The sequence below is a fragment of the Eptatretus burgeri genome, chromosome 6, assembly GCF_056783735.1.
Source record: "Eptatretus burgeri isolate ZD-2024b chromosome 6, Ebu_testis_v1, whole genome shotgun sequence".
In the NCBI taxonomy this organism is placed as follows: Eukaryota; Metazoa; Chordata; class Myxini; order Myxiniformes; family Myxinidae; genus Eptatretus; species Eptatretus burgeri.
Genome location: NC_140966.1, coordinates 93178768 through 93203684, shown reverse-complemented (window position 1 = coordinate 93203684; position 24917 = coordinate 93178768). Strand labels below are relative to the sequence as shown.

The window sequence follows — 24917 nt, the reverse complement described above, 5'->3', positions numbered from 1 at the left end:
TGTGTCGGACAAAGACTTGGTGCAAAATATAGTGAGTACGGGTTTAACCACAGAGAGTGGCGTTTTTATGTTAGCGTCTCCTATGGATACCCCTGCGATGAAAATTGTTGGATTAAATGTTCCACCTTTCATACCAAATGATAGACTAACATCAGTCTTGTCGCGATATGGGACAGTTGTGTCAAGAATGTCTATGATTCCACTGAGAAGCCGAGTCGAGCGGATAAAACATGTAATGAGTTTTCTGCGACAGATTTTCATGGTTCTTCCTGATCGCGGTGATGATACGGGACTGAGTATTTCATTCAAAGTAAAGTTCAATGATCGTGAATATCAAATGTATGCTTCATCAGCTTCGTTAACGTGTTTTCTCTGTGGAGCCCTCGGTCATGTCAAACGATTTTGCCCCAAGGTTTCCTGTTGAAAGTGTGGTAAAAATGGCCATGGAGACATGGATTGCAAAAAGGATATCAGCACTGCAGATCCTATAAATCGGGCTGATGTTAATCTCAATAGTTTACTGTTGCTGTTGTTCCTGCTGTTCCTGTTGTTCCTGCTGTTCCTGCTGTTCCTGCTGTTCCTGCTGTTCCTGCTGTTCCTGCTGTTCCTGCTGTTCCTGCTGTTGCTGCTGTTCCTGCTGTTCCTGTTGTTCCTGTTGTTCCTGTTGTTCCTGCTGTTCCTGCTGTTCCTGCTGTTCCTGTTGTTCCTGCTGTTCCTGCTGTTCCTGTTGTTCCTGTTGTTCCTGCTGTTCCTGCTGTTCCTGTTGTTCCTGTTGTTCCTGCTGTTCCTGCTGTTCCTGCTGTTCCTGTTGTTCCTGCTGTTCCTGCTGTTCCTGTTGTTCCTGCTGTTCCTGCTGTTCCTGTTGTTCCTGTTGTTCCTGCTGTTCCTGCTGTTCCTGCTGTTCCTGCTGTTGCTGCTGTTGCTGCTGTTGCTGCTGTTGCTGCTGTTCCTGCTGTTCCTGCTGTTCCTGTTGTTCCTGCTGTTCCTGCTGTTCCTGTTGTTCCTGCTGTTCCTGTTGTTCCTGTTGTTCCTGCTGTTCCTGCTGTTCCTGTTGTTCCTGTTGTTCCTGTTGTTCCTGCTGTTTCTGCTGTTCCTGTTGTTCCTGCTGTTCCTGCTGTTCCTGTTGTTCCTGCTGTTCCTGCTGTTCCTGTTGTTCCTGTTGTTCCTGTTGTTCCTGTTGTTCCTGTTGTTCCTGCTGTTCCCTCCTGTAGTGAGACTAATGTTAACAATATCCTTGTTTCCAATCCCAGCGTCGAAAATAATGGCACATCACTCCTGATTGTTGAAAATGAAGTAACCTCAAATTGTACAACGTGTCCTGATGCTCTTTCATGTAGTGAAGAAATGGATGAGGATCCTGTAATTACCCTGAAAAAAGGAAGAGCAACAGATGCTAGTTTCTCTCTCAGTACTGCAAAGAAAGTAGTATTGGACATGGACAGTGTCACTGAAAACCTACCCCAATTTGGTTTTCATGTGTCGACCATTTTTGAAGAGGAGGATATAAAATTAGATTCAAAAATTGAGGAAAATGAATCTCAAAGGATGCGGTTCACCTCTGTAGATAGAAATCGTTGTTCAATGGAAATAGGAGGCAATGCTGAGGACGTTAGGAAACCCTCAATTAAACCATTACCATCACTGGTTACTAATGAGCAGACGGTGAGTGACTCAGACCTCGACAGTGCCCCTCTACCCATACAGATGGAAAAATGTATTGCCGAGTCTCCGACTGATTCCATAGATAACACGACACATGAGGGAGAAACTGGGAGTTTCGGCTCAGTTTGTGCCGAACGAACATCAGGGTAATGTGGTTTGTACCATAGAGCTCTCCAGCACATCTCTGGAGACACTCAAGATTCCAAGAGTGACTAAAGAGGCTGATATTCTCGATCCTGGAGGTACCTTGTCAGCGTTGTCAGAAACGTCAGAGTCGGATGAAGATGTTGAGGTGCCTGAGTTGCTCAGTCTCCGATGAGTCAGTCAATGATAGCTCTTCTACTTGTACTTTCTTTTCTAAATGAAACCTATAGACAGCAGAAAAGTGGTTATCAGGGATATTTTTCCTGATTTAGTTTCATTTCTCCAAACTGCGAAAAAAATAATAACAAAGCCCATTGATTTCCCATTAACAAAGTCACAGTTTCACCGTCTTGGGAAATTCATCACGAAAGCAGGTCTTGAAATTTCGCAACAGTCGATAAAGCCTTTTGATAAAGAATGAAGAAAATCACTTTTGGCACTTTAAACATAAAGTCCTCTCTCTCTCCATCTGTGTGTGTATGTGTGTGTGTGTGTGTGTGTGTGTGTGTGTGTGTGTGTGTGTGTGTGTGTGTGTGTGTGTGTGTGTGTGTGTGTGTGTCTCTCTCTCTCTCTCTCTCTCTCTCTCTCTCTCTCTCTCTCTCTCTCTCTCTCTGCCTCTGCCTCTGCCTCTCTTTCTGCCCGGGCTCAAAATCCATGCGCATAACCAATTTTCTACGTGCCTCCTGTCGTGCTTTTAACTGCAGTCTCGACACCACAGTTTCGACACCTTCATCTTTGACCCCGCAGCTTCGACACATTCATTACTATACTAAACATTTATTAACTCCTAATAATCATTCCCTCAACAATATTAATACGTGACAAAGTTCAAGATGAGAAATTGAAGCTATATCGATTTCGTAAACCAAATCCATACTTCGTTTCCACGAAATTGATCAAATGTGGAAATATTGTGTTAATCACCCAGGAGTACATAACAAAATACAATATATTTGCTATGAACATAACAATTTGTCCTGTTTTAATTATTATGATCAAACCGCCCAGTCATACTTCATTCAGAATATATGAAGAGGAAGTATATATGTGATAGGGGCATGTGGGAGGAAATGGTGGGGGGGGGGGGAGAATATATGAGAATAGAGGAGTAAAATCGGAAAGGGGAAGTACATGTTTACAGAAATTCCACCACATTAACGTACCTAATAAATAGATGGCTCGACTGCCATGTTAGTGTTGAAGGCTGATGTTGTTGAGCAGATATTTGACCACAAGTTTTCCTTTTTTGGACATATACGATCTTAAGACATGTGATTCTCCTCTTCTTAGGCCCAAATTAGCTTCACCACACACTTAAAACTTACGTCACCCAAAGGCAGTGAGAGCCAGGCCCAGTGGAGATGGCGAGGGTGGAATTACGAAGGAACGAAGCTGAAACACAGCAGGCTTATCATCCCACCTTCCTGAGCATTGCCAATCCAAACTTTAGGCGAGGCAGATAGTTTAGGCCGAGGCACGTCTAAGTTCGTTTTGCCAGCCGCCAGTGTGCCAGGAAAACCCAAATTGGTGTAAACCTTGTTTGTTCACCAAAGCAAGTGTGTTGTACATAAACATTGTAGAACATAGTTCTCCAGAATTCTTTAATTTGCCAATCCCACGCACGTTGGCGTTGTTGCTGGCTGCTGCTGTATCCTGATGTCTCACATTTTAGCCTGAATGGACAACCCACCGCGGTTGGAAGGAATGGAGGCGATTCCAGATCTGTCATTGTGGTTTTATGGAATTTATTCATAAGTACTGTATTTCAAGATAACCACATAAGGTTACATCAAACACTTGGTGCATACACGTATAAACTTCGTTTTGTTCTATTCTACTTTTTATCGTCTTATGCCAACATTTGTATAAGTGTATATGTATCCACCTTGTCAGCGCTTGCCATGCATGAGTTATGAGGTTCATTTGTTAGGAATTTCAAATGTTGAAAGATTTACAAACAAATCTTTTGTACTCATATATTACTTGGTTGGTCTAATCAGCAATGTATATTTGTATTGTTTGTGGAGCGCTTGTTTATTTGGGCACCTTACACGTTTGCTCAGGGGTTGTACCATGGAAGGCTAATATCAACACAATGGCCATAAAGAAGGGCTTTGTGAGAAAGGGTTGAAATCATCCACAGAATGCAAAAATGTTGTTTTAATTTTCGTGTTCATTAAGAACCTACACTTGTCCGATTGGCTCAGTCCCGTCATTTTCAAAAAGCCATCGGTGTAGTGTCTTTGATCTTGGGTAGTGATAATGATTCGTTCTCCAGCCCAGTTGAGCTGACCTCTTCTTAGCCATTCCAAAGAACCTTCTGGTGTCTTGGTATCTTGGTATTGGTTTATAGCTTTGATTTTGTTCCTTGAAGAGAGGTACGTTTTCAGGATCATCCTCGTTCTACGCAGATATTCTTTGGTAATTGTTTGGCGCATTTGTTTGTGACATATTTGGTGCATCTCTTTTACTCCGAGGTATGTACTCGTGGAAGATGCTTGCAATCAACACGCACACAGGCCTGTGACACTTTAACAGATTGGTGCTAAAAAAAACAAAAAGATAAAATATCAGCTGCTGACATCTACCAAGGACCTATCGATAACATTTTGCAGGGCAATTCAGGTATTCACTGCATGCAGTACTCAGTAAACTCCAACAGCAAACCCTGAAGATTAAATTGTATAAATGTGAGGTTTTCAATGACTTCACTACCTTATGTGGGGATGTGATTGATACTAATGTGGTCAAACACTCAATATGTTCAGCACTTCATTGATAAGAGCACTCGTAAGCATAGTCTCCGAATAAACGCAAGAGAAACTAGATTGGGAGCACTCGGGAGAGTGCAAAACCTCCGCCGCCAATACTGCTGGGTCACTCAAGTGAACCTTATATCTTATTCATTAAATATGATGTCAACAGTGCTGACAGAGTTATAGTTCTTTTCTCCAATTTTTTTTTTGGGGGGCGGGGGGGTTGGAAATCACTTAAATCATGTAGAAATGCAAAAAAAAAATTCTCTATTTTTTGGGGGGGGGGGGTTAAATTTGGGGGGGGTTGGAAATCACTTAAAACATGTACAAATGCAAAAAAAAAAATTTTTTTCTCGAACAATTTTTTTTTGGGGGGGGGGGGACCAAGTCCAAAATTTAATGGCATGATCCTTGGACCATACCTACCCCCCTCCACCAAGTTTCGTCGAAATCTGTCGAGGAGTTTTTCCGTAATACTGTTCACAAACAAACAAACAAACAGAAAGGGGTGAAAACAGTAACCTCCATCCATCTTCGAAGATGGCGGAGGTTAATTAGGGTCTGTTATCAATGCATCAAAACCACTACGGTTGTTCATTTTTTTTTTGGTTTCCAAAGTCGAGGCTCATGGAAGAGCTACAAAACTGAATGGATCAGGACACTGCACAACAAAAGGAACAGCAGAAAAAAGTGGGGGAAACACCAACAGCAGGGTTGAAGGATAAAATATAGGGAGACGAGTTGGCCAAATAAGTGATGTGGAGAGGATGCACGGAGTGAACAAGATGGATACAGAAGGAAACTCTGAGGAAGGTAAATCTGGAAATTTGGAAGGATGCAGGTTTGGGGTATGGGTAGAGGGCAGAGATTAATGGGGGTAGAACAGATCACGGTTTGGGATGGAGGATGATCTGAGATGGTGGTGAACAGCTGTCTTAAAGACCCGGAGAGAGGGAGGAGATTGAAGAGGATGTGGGTGGGAAAAAATAGGATCAAACAAGTAGTGGTACATTTAAGGTACACATACCCGATGCCAAATAAATAAATACCAAATTCTCCAGCGTGCAACATCGCCGGGCGTAATTATAATTAGCGTAATTAATAAATCGTGAATATAATTAAGTAATTAATTGTTTAATCAAAAGACAATACCGATTTTGCCAAAGCACATCTTCACTTTTGTCCCAAAATTTCAGCTTCCGAGCTCAAAGGAAGGCTGAGCTATCACCCAGACAAACAAACAAACAAACAGAGTAAACACTGAGTACTCCCTTCCTTCGTGCCTGGTGATGATGTTATGCATCACCTGCATATGGAATTTGGAAGGAATGCTGTACAATGAGTGGAGATGAGCAGTCATTCTGGATTTAGGTAGTTTCACCAGAAGTGGGTTGATGGTGGATCGCGTGTGCCCTGCAGAAACCTTGGGGGTGGGGAGGGTGGACGAAGCACGGAAACAGCAGAGTGTGCAAGACCAGGAAGGTGGCGGTAAAAGACAGAGAGACCACCAACCTGTCTGTAATGGCGAAGCGATACGTCGGCCCATATACTCAGCCAATGGGCCTATCACTTTGACATTTCAGACAGGTTAGTGGGTTGGTATATTCTATTTCGATTATGGAGGGATTTGTCATTGGTAATTTACCCTCAAGGATCTTATAAGCTTCAACAAATTGATGAACAATTGAGTGAAATCTCTGATTTGGAGTGTGACACTTCATAGATCTGTGTCACATGTTTCGATGTGCTGGATATCACATATCACATGCTGGATATCGAAACATCTCTCAATCGTGAACAGTTTGTAGGAGGAAGGACTTTCATGCATGCTCTCTCTGAGAATCCTTTGCTATAATTCACAGACCAGTGTTTGTGTGTGTTCGTTTGTTTGTGGGTGTGGGTGTTTGTTTGTCAGGCTACTACTCCTACAGTTCTGGGCCAATTACATCCAGACTTGCTCCAGAGGATTAGTATAACCCCAGTTAATGTATAGGGGTTTTTTAATCTTTGCCTGTGGTCTTGGAGGAGATTGGGGGCGAGGGGGACGCAAATTCTCCATGAAAATTTGTATCATGTAGCGCCACCTCCAGGTGGGGGAGGGTATTACAAGTCTCCACCATTTACAATACAATATTCCTGTCCCCACGTTTTACAGTGGGGTGAAGTGTTTTGAATTACAAGTTTGAATAAGGATAATAACATAACCCCCCCCTCCCCCCGGTATTTCCCATTGGGAGCGGGTACTTGATCTGGTCCATATTATAAAAGGAGTCATATCTGTCTGTTTGTCATGCTATAACATGAGAACAGATTCACAGATTTCAATGAAACCAACAATGGTGCGTGCATTCAGGGAACTCCCAGTAAGGTTTGTGATGCAAAATAATAATAATAATCTATATATTACTAAAACTCTCATCATGTATGTACAGTGGGGAGAACAAGTATTTGATACACTGCCGATTTTGCAGGTTTTCCCACTTACAAAGCATGTAGAGGTCTGTAGTTTTCATCATAGGTACACTTCAACTGTGAAAGACGGAATCTTAAACAAAAATCCTGAAAATCACATTGTATGGTTTTTAAATAATTAATTTGCATTTTATTGCATGAAATAAGTATTTGATACATCAGAAAAACAGAACTTAATATTTGGTACAGAAACCTTTGTTTGCAATTCCAGAGATCAGACGTTTTCTATAGTTCTTAACCAGGTTTGCACAGGCTGCAGCAGGGATTTTGGCCCACTCCTCCATACAGATCTTCTCCAGATGCTTCAGGTTTCGGGGCTGTCGCTGGGCAACATAGACTTTCAGCTCCCTCCAAAGATTTTCCATTGGGTTTAGGTCTGGAGACTGGCTCGGCCACTCCAGGACCTTGAGATGCTTCTTACGGAGCCACTCCTTAGTTGCCCTGGCTGTGTGTTTCGGGTCGTTGTCATGCTGGAAGACCCAGCCACGCCCCATCTTCAATGCTCTTGTTGAGGGAAGGAGGTTGTTGGCCAAGATCTCGCGATACATGGCCCCATCCATCCTTCCCTCAATACGGTGCAGTCGTCCTGTCCCCTTTGCAGAAAAGCATCCCCAAAGAATGATGTTTCCACCACCATGCTTCACGGTTGGGATGGTGTTCTTGGAGTTGTACTCATCCTTCTTCTTCCTCCAAACATGGCGAGTGGAGTTTAAACCAAAAAGCTCAATTTTGGTCTCATCAGACCACATGACCTTCTCCCATTCCTCCTCTGGATCATCCAGATGGTCATTGGCAAACTTCAGACGGGCCTGGACATGCGCTGGCTTGCGCAGAGGGACCTTGTGTGCGCTGCAGGATTTTAATCCATGACGGCGTAGTGCGTTAATTATGGTTTTCTTTGATACTGTGGTCCCAGCTCTCTTCAGGTCATTGACCAGGTCCTGCCATGTAGTTCTGGGCTAATCTCTCACCTCTCATGATCATTGAGGCTCCACGAGGTGAGATCTTGCATGGAGCCCCAGACCGAGGGAGATTAACTGTTATCTTGAACTTCTTCCATTTTCTAATAATTGCGCCAACAGTTGTTGCCTTCTCATGAAGCTGCTTGCCTATTGTCTTGTAGCCCATCCCAGCCTTGTGCAAGTCTACAATTTTGTCCCTGATGTCCTTAGACAGCTCTCTGGTCTTGCCCATTTTGGTGAGGTTGGAGTCTGATTGATTGAGTGTGGACAGCTGTCTTTTATGCAGATAACGAGTTCAAACAGGTGCAGTTAATGCAGGTAATGAGTGGAGAATGGGAGGGCCTCTTAAATACAAAACTCACAGGTCTGTGAGAGCTGGAATTCTTACTGGTTAGTAGGTGATCAAATACTTATTTCATGCAATAAAATGAAAATTAATTATTTTAAAATCATACAATGTGATTTTCAGAATTTTTGTTTTGGATTCCGTCTTTCACAGTTGAAGTGTACCTATGATAAAAATTACAGATCTCTACGTGCTTTGTAAGTGGGAAAACTTGCAAAATCGGCAGTGTATCAAATACTTGTTCTCCCCACTGTATGTATGTATGTATGTTCCCGAAATACAGCCAATATGGTACACGATAGCGCAAAAATTTTCGACCCACCTTCCTCACCGTTCTCCTGTGGTGTGCAGTATCAAGTTTCATTCAAATTGGGCAACGATAAAATTATTAAAAAATCAATTCCCGATTCAGTCAAGTACTCTTCGGGAGAATTTGCTCAATGCAAACAACCTCAGCGGTGTAGCTCGCTGGAGCTATCTTTGTTTTTTCTTGAAATGATTTTTTTCATCAACCGCTCTCACAATGGGTTCACGGGTCATCTAGTAATAATAATAAAAATAGGACCACTGGACCTGGAGTTTATTTGGGCCCTGGCCTAATGTTGTAACCCACATTTGGTGGTGTTCTGCATGTTGTGTCTGGATAAGATTTTTTGAAGGAATTTACATGATTTTCCCAATAATTTATTAAGTCTGCCATTTTGTCACAAGTCATATCCGGTCATATGCTGTACTCGTGTCGTTGCATGCAGGTCTGTGCTCTGCCTGGAACACAAGCATCATTCCAACTGACTGGAAGAGGGGCCTTGTTGTCCCTCTCTGGAAAGGTAAGGGTAACCGCCAAGACTGCAACAACTACCGAGGGGTAACGCTGCTCTCAATGCCGGGCAAGGTCTTCGCTTGGATAATTCTCGATAGGGCTCACCACCATCTGCTTGAGCACATGCGTCCAGAGCAGTCAGGCTGTACACCAAAGAGATCAACGATTGACCGTATCCTTGCCCTCTGGTCCTCACCGAATGCAGATGAGATGTTCAGCAGGGGTTGCTTGCAGTCTATGTTGATCTCTGTAAAGCGTTTCATTCAGTGAATCAGGATGCCCTCTGGAGGATTCTTGGTCTTCGTGGGGTGCCTCCAAATCTGATCGATCTGATGTCTGAACTCTACTCTGGTACTGAGAGTGCTGTGAGATGTGGTGGTACCATCTCTGACTTATTTCCATTTGTTACTGGAGTTCGTCAGGGGTGTGTACTGGCCCCCACACTTTTCAGCACTTGTTTGGACTGGATTCTGGGGAGGATGTCGGTATGACCTCTGCAACTTACTCTGCAACATGACCTCTGCAACTGCAACTCCTAACAGTGCAACCCAAATTTCGGAGCATTCTGATTGGTGGGTCTGGAGAATAATATTTTTAAAGTAATTTGATAATTCCATCATTTTGACCTACCTAAAGTCACGTGACCGGAACAAGCTTTGCAATCACCATTACCAGTTAGGAGCGGAATGTTTCTGCCAAATTTCATCCAGATTGGCCCAGCGGTTTGGCCAGAGAAGTCAAAATAAGGGACGGACGGTGCATGATGACATTACCTTATCTGGAATTTAAATTCCAGATATACGTAATAATAAAGGACAGTTTGCGTGTGGGTACGTGGGCATACGTGAAGAAACTGCAAATGCCAACTTGTGACGCTGGTAATCCCCACATGGAGGGCAGGATCTCCCAGGAATCCTTTTTTTTGTTTTCGCAGCAATGATTGGTCTTCCCGTCAGCGAAGCGACGGGTCTTAGATGCTCGTAGATATAGAACGGGAATGTGACTGGAAGTGGGAATGAACACAAGGAAATTTAAGAATAAGATGAATATAAGAGCTGGTCATCAGTAGTTTTGGTTTGTTTGTCCTGCGCCGTGACAGAGCGCTGAAGTTGAACTCTTTTGCTTTGACTTTGAAATACCATTTGGAGTTCACCAACCTATTGGTTTGGACATGTTTGGTCAACAATTGAGAAAATAAGGAAGAGATGGAAAACTGGCATGGATGCATTGTGAGAAGAGATGGATTGTTGAAAGAAGTGATCAAAGGTAAGGAAAGAAGCGAAGACGAATACAGAGAATGATGTTGCGAGATTGGATGAAAGACAGAGGCCGATACATTTCATCCGGACCTTCAAGAGTTCAAGGTAGCACTTGGTGTGATGAAGGAGGAAAAGGATAGTTTGTCGGCACAACCTTCACATTTCTTGCTTGCTGGACCACAATTCTCCAAATGTGATGAACTATGTGAGGACCAGGCTCAACTTGATAAAGCCTGGCACATGCTGTATGGTCTTTCACAAAAAAAAATCTGATCTCACGTGTCAACACAAAACACCTAGAGCAAGAAACATGGCAAACCGTATTTGTGCAAGACTACAGAGAGAGAAAAGTGGACATCAGGCATTGTGAAGAGAATCACTGGGCTATTGTCATGCACTGTTCAAGTTGGTGATGCAGGTTTGTGTCACTTGAGTCAGTCGTGTGACTCCTATCCTCCCAACAAAGTGTTGATTGGATTGGTAAATTGGAGGATGCAGAACCTACCCTATCAACCTGGGAGAATGTAGATACCTGCTGTAACTGTTCTGCCACCATAAATTTCTCAACCGTAGGAAGAAAGAATGCCAAATACTTTACTGTGAATGGGACCACACACGTATATCCAAAAGGGCACCGATGACTGCCAGATTGGTTGGATTTGCAAAGTGACCTTAAGGGAAGTGAGTTCTGCCTTAGGAGTTTGATTTGTTGAGCAAAATCAGAGGAAATTTTGCAAAAAATCTGCAAATTCTACCGACCCCCCCAATTCAAATCACACAACCCATTCAAAGCATAGTCAGGGTCCTTCGTGATCTGTGATTTGCCATCTGAGATCGTTGGTGATGGCACTGGGAAAATACCAATGTCTCGAACAAATACCTAATTGCTCGCCCGATGGAAGAGCATTTTGGAGTTGATATTACCCGGAAACAATGGTCCCCATCAAACCGGATGCACACATCCCATGGCCAGACGGCTCACCATCTGCACAAACGGAAAATCGAGGATAGTCCAGCATACAACTATGGGAACCTGACCAAACCGCGGACAATGATATCAAGGAACACTTCGAGTATTTCAATGTAGTTGTTGGTCATCAAGGCCTTGGGAAAGCCTTCTCTGCGACTGATTGTAAAAGACCTTCCAGGATACAGGTAAACTTCTTAGATTGCATGTACTTTATAGCTGGAGTGATTCCTGCACCACAAGTGGAGTTGAGAGTGGTTGGTGTTTGGAGGAGAGATCACAAATGGAAAGCCAGGTGTTGTAGTCTCAAGAGAGGTGATCAGGTAGCTCAGTTGGTGGCATGTTAATCTCTGATGATGGATTTAATTTATTAATCTGTGGACTCAAGGTATTAGGTTATATTATGGATTTACTCTCCTGCGCATCAAAATTGCAGTTGTCAGTGCAATGTTGGCAAGGTGCACATACCGTACTTAGGATGGGGATGTAAAGCCAGCCATCCCATCTTCATTTCGGTTGTGGATCTCAAAGATCCCATGGTCTCTTTCGAAAATCGTAGGCCATAATTTATTTATATTTTCATTTACGGCTGTTTACCAATGGTTCTGTGATTTTTTTTTCCTGGTGTATTGGCACCGATGTCCATCGGCATGCAAAATTTCAGCTTTCTGCATCACCTGGAAGGTATTGATCTTTAATATCAGTTAGTGAGTCGGTCAGCTAGTCAGTCAGTAGTTAAAAACAGCTTTATATTATATGAACGGGGTGTGTAATTGTGTAAGCATATGAACTGTGCTTCCCCATTGGCTCGGGTCGCTCACCTGAATTTTTCATTTATTTATTTTCTTCCTTTTTTTTTCATTTATTTATATTTTCACAAGCAAATACCACCCGTCACTTCGCTGACAGGAATAATGAGAAGGGGAAAAAGAGGGGAGGGGTGGAGAGAGAGGGGGGAGGGGGAGCAAAGAGTGTTGGGGGAAGGGAAGGCAGCGAGAGATGAGAGGAAGGGAAGGCAGACATGTGGTGGAGCGTTAACTACGATTCATAGCGTCTCATCAAACTGATTCTGCATAGCATAATGATGAAGATGGAAACAAAATAATGACTGAAATCCATTTTGTACCAGTCAGACTATAAATACCACCCAGAGACAAACACCGCCCGGACACGTCCAGAGACAAACTCCCGTCTGCACATAAACACTGCCCGGACACGTTCGGAGACAAACACCTCCCAGATGCATCCAGAGCCCAGCTATCCATCCATCCATTGAGACCATACTCTGTGCAGAGCGTTGGTGCTGCCTAAGCAGTCTCCTTGGCTATTGGGCACAACCCTGGATGGGTCGTCACTTCGACACAGAATACCAGCAAGCTGGTACTCATTTTACCGACCTCTGAAGGAAGACAAGCAGAGTTAACCCCACCTGGTATTAATTCAACAGCCAAGTGGGATTTGAACTCAGGATCCTAGGATCCCAAGCCCACCACCCTAACCATTAAGCCAACACCAGGCAGAGAGCCAAGCTGTCTGGAGAAAAAACACTGCTCGGACACATCTGGAGACAAACTCCCATCTGGATACATCCAGAGACAGACTCCCATCCAGACATATCCAGAGAGGAACACCGCCCGGACGCATCCGAAGCCAAGCTGTCTGGAGACAAACACCGTTTAGACACGTCTAGAGACAAACCACGCCCGGATATAACCACCTTCCAGACACGTATGGTGATAACCGCTGTCCAGACATAACCACCATCCAGATACTGTTGCTGAGTTTGATTCTGGAGCTTAAATTTTGTAAGTCTGCTGAGTTTAAGACATTCTCGATGTTATCACATGTGCCGAAATGAAATAAATATGAGTGAGTAAAGTGAAAGAAAAAACTTTATCGTTAAGAAATTGTTACGCCTATTCCAAGTCAAGGCATGGTTGAGCAAGCCAAAAAACATGGCAGCTTCAGACCCCAGTGAGGTTACCCAGGAAGCACCTTAAGACCCCAAAGAAAGTGGTCGTCGAGGATCGCTTGATCAAGGATATAATTAAATAAGGCCGTTAATTATCTTCAAAAGGGCTGTTTTAATTAACCCAAACACCTAATTTTCACTCATGCACTTCCTTGGAGTTCTCTTAGTATGCATGCAAAGTTTCAGGCTGCGAGTTTTCATGGTTTTGGAGTTATGAAGGAGACACACACACACACACACACACACACACACACACACCCACACACACACACACACACACACACACACACACACACACACACACACACACACACACACACACACACACACACACACACACACACATTTATTGGTACATATTTATGGATGTTTTCTGATCGTTCTGTAATTTTCACTGGTGTATCGGCTTTGATGTCCATTGGCACACAAAATTACTGTCCTTCCCCATCGCCTCGGGTTGCTCACCTGCATTTATTAATTTATTAAAAAAAACTATTTTTTTTTCATTTATTTATATTTTCATTTATGGATGTTATCCGACGACATTACCCGAAAGGTACCGATGTTTAATATCAGTCAGTGGTTTGATAGAGTTTGATATATTAGATACAGTATATATATATATATATATATATATATATATATATATATATATATATATATATATATATATATATATATATATATACTATATATACTTATATTCTGCATCAGTCGCACTGGATGTATGTCTGTCTGTCCAGGGCGGAGCATCGCTGGCATGACTCCACCCACAATTCTTACCCCAAAAATTAAATCAACTAACTTTGTTCCATCCGTCTCAGCCTTCGGCTTCAGGATTCTGGTGTACATTTTGAGGACTGAACAATGCGTCTTCTATCATCAAATAATGGTACATTTTGATTACAACTCATGCAAAGGAACCGAAGTAATGCATGTTTTGTTTGGGAGCAATTGAAGCAACGGTCTATTACACACCACTCAAAAGAAGGTACGTTCTCATAATGCAGAGGAAAGAAAACATGTAAGTCGATAGATTCATGGGATGTGGAAAAAGCAAAGGCACGGTGAACTCCTAGTCTGTTTCCATGAACCTGAAGCTTGCATTCAATCAATGGAGCTCAGCCTCGTAAGGTTTGGATCAAGCAAATTGATGCCACCAGAGACTAAAAAGAATAACCGTACAGAAGACGAGTTTGAGTTTGCTATACGGCCTTTTTAACGGCCTCAACCGACTGATTCACAACCATATGCGTGACCGAGGTCGCACACCGACGATGCAAAGCCACCAGTACGTGCCATTTCCTCGACACATTAAATCAACGACAATTATAAAAACTGACAACACTGAGACTGGGAACAAATAATGGTGTCAAGGCGGCACCCTGCTACATTGCACTCAAAATGGTCTTTTGGAAATTGCTCACGATGCCATATACGACTCGTGGGATTGCCAATTCACACCCGTTTTCATTTGGCTGTACATTCTGATTTAATAGTCATTTCAAAATAGACATGAACGCATTTTTGGTTCCCACAAAGACTACATTTTTCTGATGTCCTGTTATATTTCAATTGGGGATATGTTGGGGCTGGCTTTGAATGATTCATAGGATGGAAGAACACGTGTGTGTGTGTGTGTGTGTGTGTGTGTGTGTGTGTGTGTGTGTGTGTGTGTGTGTGTGTGTGTGTGTGTTTTGTGTTGTGTTGTGTTGTTATTGTTGGTTATCTCCACTTGCTTGTTTCAGAAGGTTGAACTGAGTCCTCCTCTGTCTTGAAGTCGTCACCTCCATTTCAGGAAGGAATCACGATTCATGGACCAATTTGTGAAGCTTTCCCGTTCTCAAAGTTTTGTTCCAAGGGCTCTTTTCAGGATCGTCACCGAGCCCCCACCAGCTTCCAAGTGTAGTTTGTTTGTAATAATATTCCCAGGGATGTTTTTTTAGATCTCCATAAGGATAATTTTCATTGCTCCAACAATCACTGGTACAATTCCAGTGCTCTTCAACTTTTTCAAGATCTTTTGACTACATTTTTGAGATCTTGATGTTTGGTCATTTTGTTGATTTCTGCGTTGTTTAGGCCAAAATCGCTTGGTACTGAAAGCTCAATTAGCAATGTCATCTTCTCCATTTTGTACCTCAGTACTATATCCGGTCAAATGTTTTGTTTTCTATGTTCACGCTCAGTAGGATCATTATGGTTCATGTTTCCAAGAGTTTTCTGGAACTGTGATATTGAAAATTTTGTAGACATGCCAGTGGATTACTCCATATACCTTATTGTGTCTTTATGTGTGCCACTGTTCTGACATGAGTTTTCACATCCAGATTGTTTTTATTTATGTCTCTGCTGATGAAGTCACTGGAGTCATCATGTTTTTGCGGTTGTCCATCTGTACGTACATCCGTCCATGATAATTTTCTCTGTTCTCTCTGCAACTGCTAATACGATTGACGGTAAATTTTCACCATAGGTGCAAGTACTCATGTAGAATGTTTTTATGATATCTATGATGCCATAGGTCACATGTTGTAGCAGTCATGTTGGAAAAAGGAAAAACTTTGGAGCTCTGTGTCTCTGAAACCGTTCCATGGGAAAAAATTGAAATTTGGCACATGTGAAGCACTCCTCATGGGAAGCAAGTATGATAATTTTTTTTATTAAATTGTAAACGATGTCATAGGTGGCTTCGTTATGACATCATAATTGCATACGTCGAACACTTTAGCCGATTAGGAAAAAAGATCTTGAGAGTCATCTGGGGCTAAATTGTATTGGAGGGAGGAGAAAGGGGAAATTCATGACGTCATCGGCCACGTGGTTCGACAGCCTTTTTTAATTTTCTTTTTTTTTTTTTACAGAAAAACCTTCAAAAATCTCTGAAATGGCTGAACAGATCGAGGCAAAACTTTACAGGTTTGATCACCTATCCATGACAAACAAAAACTTCTCCACCTATGGTCACATGGGTCACACATCATAGGTCACATGGTTTGGCAGCTATGATTTTTTTTGAAGAATAAACCTTTAAAAATCATGTTCTCCAGAAAGGCTTTACAGATCGAGGGGAAACTTCACCCACATGTTCCCCAAGCCTTGTGGATACCAAGGTGTTCACCAATAATAATTAATCGGTCACATGGTCTGGCAGCCATAATGGTTTTAATGAAAAATCTTAAAAAAATTCTTTCTGTTGAACCGCTCCATTAATCGAAGTGAAACGTCACAATTATGATTCAGTAGTCATGGGGAACATAAGTTTAAAATTTCAACCTGATCGGACGCTTCGTTTGGCAGCCAGAATTATTATTATTTTTTGAATCTGGGATCAGAGATTTAAATCAAATTTGATACAAGTTGGTACAATGACGTAATAATGTGGGCAGAGGCATAACTGGAATCATCGCGACATCCAAGAGTGCCCTTGTAGTTTACATTACATCCTGGTAACTCATAGTTCAGTGTGTGTGTGTGTGTGTGTGTGTGTGTGTGTGTGTGTGTGTGTGTGTGTGTGTGTGTGTGTGTGTGTGTGTGTGTGTGTGTGTGTGTGTGTGTGTGTGTGTGTGTGTGTCTGTCTTGATTGTATTAGCAGGAAATAATAGGACCTCGACACCTCTAATCCACGGATATTTCTCATATTTTTTGTGAGTCCGATTTGCATTCAGGAACAGAACAATTATGGTTCATAATTTTGAGATTCCCCCTCTTTTGTCGAAATGCTGAAAGTTATGTTTAAAAGACTGTGGGAATTACAGGTTTCACCTGAGCAAAGTCAGTACAGGTGAATAGTGTCCCAGTTTGTCGAAGTGAGTCACTGAAAACGCCACCGCACAACCTCGTCAACATTCATACATTATTATCGAAAGTGCCATATTGTCATCAGCACCACCAACCATGACTTGTAAATGAGGTTTGTGGTGCATATAAGTAGGGTAAGAATACTGATTCTGGCTCACTTTTCCCCATGTAAATGAATGGGGGATTTTCAGCGATTTATATTTTTTTTCCCTAAAAATAAATCCCCTTTTTATCCCAAGGTATATTTATTTGTCTCCCCTTTTAACCTGGAGGTTGAACCTCATTGAATTGAACACCTGGGGGTTGAACAGCTCACTCATTGAACCTATAAAGATTTGTTCATTCTCAAATTCCTTCAATAGTTTAATTTTCTTTGCACAATAATCCCCATCTAAAATATTGACAAACAAAACATTTGAATCTTTATATTTTTTAAGATACCCCATTTGTGCCATTACGAAATGATAAACTTCTCTTAATGCTCTTGTTTGACCACCTCCTGAGCCACATATCATTTTGAGATTATAGTAAATTGTTTTTTCATTGTTCAATTGATAACCATCAAAGTTTTCAGTCCATTCAAGGATATTCATTTTTTTCTTTACATCCTCTAACTTACTAGTTTTTAAATTAATTAAACTTATTTGTTTTATTTACCTTTGTTTTAGTTATTTTTTCAATAAGACTTATTTGATATTTTTCACATTCATTATGTTTTCCATTTATATACCAAGACTGAGATTTTCTCCACTCTTTAGTTTGATTAATACTTGGTTTAACCATTTATATATTGTGAAAAAAACGCAACGGTAGCCCTTAAAAACCCTAACCCATCTTCCCATCGTTAAAACATAATCTATTTTATACACTCTATCATACAATATCCATATGGAACACAATCTATTCCATTATCTAAAATAAATCTCTTATCATCAAAGGCTCTAATGCCTTTTTATTTACTTCTTCACTATATATGTTATGTTTATAACTTCTTATTGTATTCATTTTCCTATATTCTTCTTTCTTATTCATCAAACAATTATAATAATTTCTAAAAGTTATTGATTTCTTTATTACATATTTCTTTATTCCCTTTAACCTCTTATCAATCTGTTCACCATACTTATAAGCATATGCCTTTGCTCTCAATCCAATAAACTCACTCATTACTTTTCCACCCAACTCATCCTTAAACTTACCAATAACCTTTTCATTCTTTTTGGAAAATAACTCACTCTTCTTGCTGAAATTACTTGTATCATATACTCCAATATTTTTCTTCATATCTTCATAAACATCATCAGTTTTTATATCTAAGATAAAACTATCAGTATCCATATACAACAATGAAACATTTTCACCATACTCTTTCTTTAAGTCATTATACAAATAATCATACATCAATATCTTTGATAAATCAAGAACTGCTGTTCCAATATAAATTGGTTTATCCATTACAATACTTTCCTTTTCATATGAATTGCAGAAAAGTTCTCTGAAAAAACCTCTTCTCTCTCAAAACTTGGTTTATTTATCAATCTCGAAGCTTCTTTCCAAGATGTTGCGAATCTAATGTTTTGCCTGTTTCTAACATTTTTCCATAGTCTTTCCAAATACAGCATTATTCATTAATTTATAAAAGTCCCCTTCAAATTTTACTTTTGTATTTGCTCTCATATCTGTATTGAATTGAATATACTTTTTCACCCAAGGACTTTGTTTAAATTTTAAAACTCTATGAATTTTAGCTACTCTCAATCCTTCTCTCAAAAACTGTTTTAAGCTTCTCTGATGCAAAACATATCCCTCTTTATCATAGAATGTTGTTAATAACTTTTCTGTTGATTTACCTTTAATATTAAAACTTTTATGATAATCACTTAACCATTCTTTCTTTGGAGTTTCTTTCTCACATGCAAAAGGAAGATCTTTATGCTTATTATGAAGATCACTCGGGTACATCAAGTCAACTTCAAAATAATAACCTTCTTCTTCGTCATTCAATTCCTCTTGAGAAGAAATAACAATATTCATCAAAGCCTTTTCATAATCCTTTTCTTCCACCCACTCTAATTTACCATAAGGCAGAGATTGAGACATTGCCCATCCATACAAATTATTAGCATCAAAATACATCAAATAATTACTATCTTTTTCACTATCATAATTTGGGAGATATTTATTATTTGCTTTAGCATATCTTTTTGAACATACTTGTGATATTCCACCTCTCTTGGACTTCTCAATCATCAAAAGCATATCCACATCACTGATTAAATCTATATCTTGTTTTGTCATTTTCAACATTGCACTCCAAGCTAAACCAGGAGCTGTGAAATAGTGGGCAGGATCTAATCCATAACAATTTTTATTATGACAGAGTGATCTAAAAGCTTCAAACACATCAGCTAACAATAAAACATCTGTTTTTAGATATAAATCGTGATATTCTCCAAGGTTCTTTATCTTAAATATTTTCCATATTTCTTGTGCGTGTTTATATTCCTTATCACTTATCTCTTCTTCATAAAGGTTATTATAGAAACTTTCTTTTGAAGGAAGTTGTGTTTCTTTAAATCTCATAAATGAATCCATATAATCATAAGGATAAATTCCCTTACTTGTAAGAATTTTCTCTTTACTTTGAATTTCATTCCTTGTTTGAATTTCCTCTCTCGTAAGAATTCCTTCTTTAATCAGAATTTCATCTTTAATCTGAATTTCCTCTTTAGTGAGAATTTCCTCTTTTGGAAAGAATGAATTAAGATTTGGAAAAGAGTCTGTGGAGCTTAGATTTGATGCGAGGTAGGCTAGTGGTGTTCCCATAAACTTGTAAGAATCTAAAAACCTAATACGAGTTAAAGGTTTTGTGAATATCATTTTTGAAAATGAAATATACTTTTGACTTGTGTTTGTTATAGCAGAAATATTCCCTGGTGTTTTTGAAAGTTCATTTATAAATAGATGTGTATCATAGTTGGCGCTGTTGTGAAGAAAGACTGGAATAAAAGAAGGTAATTTATAATTAAGATTACAACAGGAATGAGCGGGACCTCTATATTTACCAGTAAGATGACAATGGTCTCTAACTTTAGACTCCTTAATTTTCCCCTCACAAATATGACAGATATTGTTCATTCTAAATTCTAATTTTTCTTCTTTGGTTAATTTCATCGGTTCATTTGTTTCTTTCATTAATTTAGTGAGTCTTATACAATCCTTTTCTAATCGTTTTACAAACTCTTGTGAAGCATTTTTTCCACGATAATGTTCAAGTTTGTTATACTTTTCTCCAACAGATGATTTGATATAATAACAAAAACCACAAGGAATATGTTTTTGATATTTATTTGTATATGGTTCTTTTGGATTAGGAGAAGCAGTATTTATCTTTTTAAGGATACATTCAAAATCAGCGTATATCACAAATGGGTGCATGATAGATTTATTATAATCTTCAAAATAAATCTTTTCACCAGGTTTAGGCATTGTAATTACAGCTGATTTATGATTACTACAATATTTTGAATGTTGTTCTAATCGTTCTTTTGTATGAAATGAATTAAGACATCGCTTACAAGGATATATTTTGTTTGCTGTTCTGAATACCTGAGAAGAGATTAATCTTGATAAATTATTGATGTATGTGTAATGTGAATTCTTTCCAACACTAAAATATAAAAGGTCAATGTGTGTTTCTTCATTTTTATAGTTGTTTGAAATTTTTAATATTTGAACTTTGTTTGTATCCGTTAATCCATATACATTAATAGAAAGATTATTCTTTTTCTCAAATTTAGGAATATCTGTTAATGGCATTGGGAATTTAAAATCTTTAATGTCCAAGGTATTCTCATATTTCATATATTGTTTTACTCTTTCTGAATTACATTTTGGTGGATGTAAGTGAGCAAGAACAGACCAGAGAAAACATTTATTATCATTGTTCTTAATATTAACAACTGCCTTCTTTAGTTTTATTTCTTTTGGTAATTCAATATAAGAAGAAGCTTTAAGAGGGTTTGATTTTAGAATGTGTATATCTAAAAGATGATTTTTTTAATATTGAATCCACTTGCTACCACTGTATTATCAACATCCTCCTCTTGTCTTGATAGTTCTTCATAAACCCCACTATTCAAAAAATCTTGAAATGATGTTATAAAATGAAGATCTGTTCTCATATAAGGAGTTTGTTCTTCATCTTGTCTTTTCATATTCATTTTCACTCCCATATAAAACTTTAAAGTTTTTATTTCTTTTAATGTCTTTTTAATAAATTTTTCAACATCGGGTTTCACTATTTCAATTGATTCAGCTATTGATGATGGACTGGGTTCTCCAAATTGAAAAATCCTTATTTTTATATGCCCTTTAAATGCCTCATCAGTGTTTTTAATATAATAGTCTCCCTTTACTTTAAACTCATTTTTCTTGTGTTTTTGTGATTGAAGATGTTGATTATAACTACTCTTCAAAACATCCTTTGAACAGATATCACAATGTTTTCTTTCCAACTCAAGAGGAGATATTTGATGAAATAGATTAAATGTGTGTTTGTTGGTTCGGAGGTGTTTTCTATAATGTTTATATTCGTGATTACAAACATCGCAGTACGTTGTATTCACCATATTTATAGAATAAAACTTTGCTTAAACTAAAATTTTCTTGATGAAAATTTCGTTTAATTTATAGGTGAATCTGTGCTTAAAAACATTTTATCCTCCAACTTTTTCACTTAATAAATACAATGTTTCAAGACACAAAAGACAAGTTTCAATCAATCTCTTCATCTGTTAAAGATACTGAGAAATATGTCAAGGATGTAAAATTGAACAAAGATAAATATAACAACTATTGGATAAAAACTATTATGGTAAATAATATGAGTTCTTCAATTTCCTTCAGTGGAAGGGCTTTTAGTATACCTGGTAGAACATCAATTAAAGTATCTCTAACAAAAGTTTCTCCTCTCCTTCTAGTAATATATTCAAAACTAGAAAAAGCAATGAAACAAGAAAAAGTATCAAAGAACAAAAACCTTATGGATGAAGCTTTAGAAAGAAAAGATAAGACCATCTGTAATATGCAAGGAGAAATTTGTATTTTTTTCAACAACCCTAAAGATGTAAATCTTGATGAAATAAAGGATGTTAATATATCAGGTGAAATGACATTTCGTTCAATAGTAGTTAACGATAATTTTAAAATTACCTTTAATATAAAAAATGTTGTCGTTGAATCTGATAATGAAAAAAGTATATCGATATCGATGGTAATATACAACTGAAAGTATAGATGAATTTCAGTTTAAGTAAAGTTTTACTTTATAAATATGCTAGACTTTCCTGATTCTCCATATGACAAATTTGAGAATTGTCCTGCGTGTGAAAGACAGGGATTAAACACAGAGTCAAAAGCCTATAAACAATGTATATTCTGTGATTATCTTCTAATTAATGATAATAAAAAATATAAAAGGAAAATAATTCTTTTAGATTTACACCAAAAATGAATTACTTTACAAGATTGATTAGAGAAATGAATGTAAAGTATGAGGATGATAACACACCTTTCCTTACAAGGGAAGAAACTGAACGTATAAGAGAAATGTTCAAAGGATTGTTGTTGTATATTATTCATGGATGTAATTTTCAGGGAAATATCAACACAAGATATTGTATAAATAAAATAATGGATTATCTTGAAATTAAACCTGAACTTAGGATAAAATATAGAGTTTCTAAAAAAGCCAATAATAAATTAAATAACCTGTTTTTCAAATATATAAATGAATGATTTTTTACCTATTTGGGAAAATAAGATAAAATTTAACAACCATAAAAATCTCCCAAATTCATTAAGATGTCTCATAGTTGGTTCAAGTGGATGTGGAAAAACCTGCTTACTTTTAAAAATGCTCCTCACTCCCAACTTTTTAGATTATGATAATTTAATAATTTTCACAAAGTCGAGTTTTCAACCAGAGTATCAACTACTCTCACAAGGTTTTAATGCTGGTCTTCAAAAAGAAGATATAATAGGTTTATTTAAACGTCAAAAAAACCTAAATGATTATAACATTGAAGATATAATTCAACTATTTTGTGATACACAGAGATGTAAAAAGAAATCAAATCTTATAACTTGTATTCTTAGTGATAATACGGATGATATACCGTCTCCCCAAGATTTGGATAAATCAAAAAAGAACCTCGTTATCTTTGATGATTGTGTTAATGAGAGAAACCAAACGGTAATGGACAGCTACTACACAAGAGGGAGACATTCTTCTTGTAATTGTATTTATCTTAGTCAATCGTACTTTCAACTTCCTCGTCGTTCCATCAGAAACAATGCTAATACTTTTATTTTATTCAAGTTAAATTCAATAGATATCAATAATTTTTGGAGAGATAATTGTTCTACATTATGTAGTAAAAAAGAAATTTGAGGATTATATGAAGCACACGACTGAAAAATATAAATATATTGTTGTGAAACAAGATGAGATATTAAGGGATATATTTTTTGTTTTATAAACAATTACATATATAAATGACAACTATTATTATAAATCTTGTGGGTAAATCTGCTTCTGGAAAAAACTTTCATAAATCAAGGTTCTTGTGTAGTACAAATGAGAATATTGTAAATTTACTTAAAAAACACCCCGTGATACGCATTGTATCAACAACAACTAGAGCAATAAGACCTGGAGAAGTAAAAGGTGAAGATTATCACTATATTTCAGTGGAGGAACATATGCGATTGAGGAATGAAGGACAAATATTTGAGGAGGTTTCTCTTGGTATAACAAAATATTCACATTGTAAGAGTGAGTTAAAGAAACTAAAATCTGGTGGTGTTGGGATATTAGAAACTAATCCAGAAGGAACGAGACAAATTATTAAATATCTGAGCGGAGTGAAGATTTTATCATTCGGTTTTGATGTTGATGAAGAAACTCAACACAAACGTATGAAAAGCAGAGATGCAAGGATTAGTGAAGAAGAAATTACAACTCGCATTAATGTTAATAAAGAATTTGATGAAATATTTAAAGAAAAGGATTTATTTGAACACATCTACTTGAATGATGAAGAAAAGGAAAATTTCCCTGTTGATCTTTACAATTCATTAAATGATATTTTACAATAAATAAATGGATACAAAAGAAAGAGCAAGAAGATTTAAGGAACATCAAGAGTTGGTTTCAAAAGTTGTAAAACAACAGGAAGACATAAAGAAGAAACGCAGACAGAAACTAACGGGCGAAGAAGCATTTGAAAAAAACAAGAGAAATTTTTAAACCACTTTTAAAAACTTCCCAAGAAAAAATGAAAGATGTTTCCACAGTTCCCACAGTAGAATATACTCCTAGAAAGCTTCAAATGTTAAAAGATTTCAGTCAAATGACGGAGGAAGAATTAGAGCATTTAGGAGAATTAGAATATGATGATGAAGGTTTATTTCAACAACTGGAAGAGATTAATCAACCCCTGATTATATTGTGAATGCTGTTCAAAACAATGAATATTCAGCAGATTCAAAAACCAAAGCAGGACTCATTCCAACAGAACAACCAGCAATATTTCATCTTGTTCAAGAAAAGGTATTGATATTTAATGATGAATTAAGGTTCTTAAGTTCTGCTCAACCCCCTGTTAAACTAACTCCGAGATTAATGTTTCTTCTCACAAAAGATGGAAGACAAGGTTCAACTGTGAGGGATGAATCAAAGTATATTGATAAA

General features: G+C 38.3%; 1 pseudogene; it reads left to right on the top strand.

Moving 5' to 3' along the window:
• LOC147025348 (uncharacterized) overlaps positions 1–4665 on the top strand; it is a 5146-nt pseudogene extending 481 nt beyond the window's left edge.
• The last annotated feature ends 20252 nt before the right edge of the window (positions 4666–24917 follow it).